General features: G+C 53.8%; 1 protein-coding gene across 1 annotated transcript in view; it reads left to right on the plus strand.

Moving 5' to 3' along the window:
- The window catches only part of MAST1 (microtubule associated serine/threonine kinase 1), a 29063-nt gene that overhangs the window by 23781 nt on the left and 4246 nt on the right, over positions 1-1036 (plus strand). The window lies entirely within an intron of this gene.

Raw genomic sequence — 1036 nt, forward strand, 5'->3', positions numbered from 1 at the left:
GACTCTGCACCATCTCAGGGTCTACGCATGGTAGTCTGGCGCCTTGTTGCTGCCTCTCTACAACCCCAGTGAGAGACTTGTCGTGCCCCTCTCTTAGGAACACTGAGGCAAAGAACTCGTTGAGGAGTTCAGCCTTGTCCCCTCTGTCTGTCACCAATTGCTTCTGCCCATTTAGTAGGGGTCCTGTTCCTCCCTGGGCCTTCCTTTTACTCCCTATATATCTAAAAAACAATTTTTTGTTAACCTTTACTTGGGATGCCATCCTCAGCTCCATGGTAGCTTTGGCCTGTCTAACTGCCTCCCTACAAGTGCGAGCAGAGGAGGGATACTCCTCTTTGGTAATCTCTCCCCGTTTCCACTTTTTATATGCTCCCCTTTTAGTCCGCAGGCTGCCCTGGATTTCTCTGGTCAGCCAAGGAAGCCTCCTGACCCCTTTCCCTCTTTTTCCTCGCATTGGGATCGTCTCCCTCTGTGCCCGAAGGATCATTTCCTTAAGGCACAGCCACCCTTCCTGGGTTCCCATCTCTTCAAAACTCCTACTCTGCAGTGTGTCCTTGACTAATCGCCTGAGTTCATTGAAATCAGCTTTCCTAAAGTCTAGCACTTTCACCCTACTAGTTACCTTACCCACTCGACGTCTTATGGTGAATTCTATTATTTGGTGATCACTGTCCCCCAGGTGACTACCAATCTGTAGGTCCCCTACCATAGGTGTGCTCTGTGGGAAAGGGGGCATGGCCTAGGCTCTGGGGAGAAGAGGGAGCATGCGGTGGGTGTGGCCTATGGGAAGGAAGCTGGGTTTAGGGGGGGTGTATATGGTCTATGGGGACAGGGTGGAGCTTGTGGTCGTGGCTCATGGCAAAGAGGTGGGGCCTAGGCTGTGTGGGTGGACCCTGTGGGGAGAAGGTAGGGCATGGGGTGGGTGTGTGACCCATGGAGAGGATGAGTAGGCTAGGCTGTGGGGGCAAGGCCTGCATAGCAGAGGCAGGCCTGATTGGGGCATGGCCTGTGGAGGGGAGGCCACGTCCCCTGCTTT

This window comes from Alligator sinensis, unplaced genomic scaffold (assembly GCF_000455745.1).
Source record: "Alligator sinensis unplaced genomic scaffold, ASM45574v1 scaffold707_1, whole genome shotgun sequence".
NCBI lineage: Eukaryota > Metazoa > Chordata > Crocodylia > Alligatoridae > Alligator > Alligator sinensis.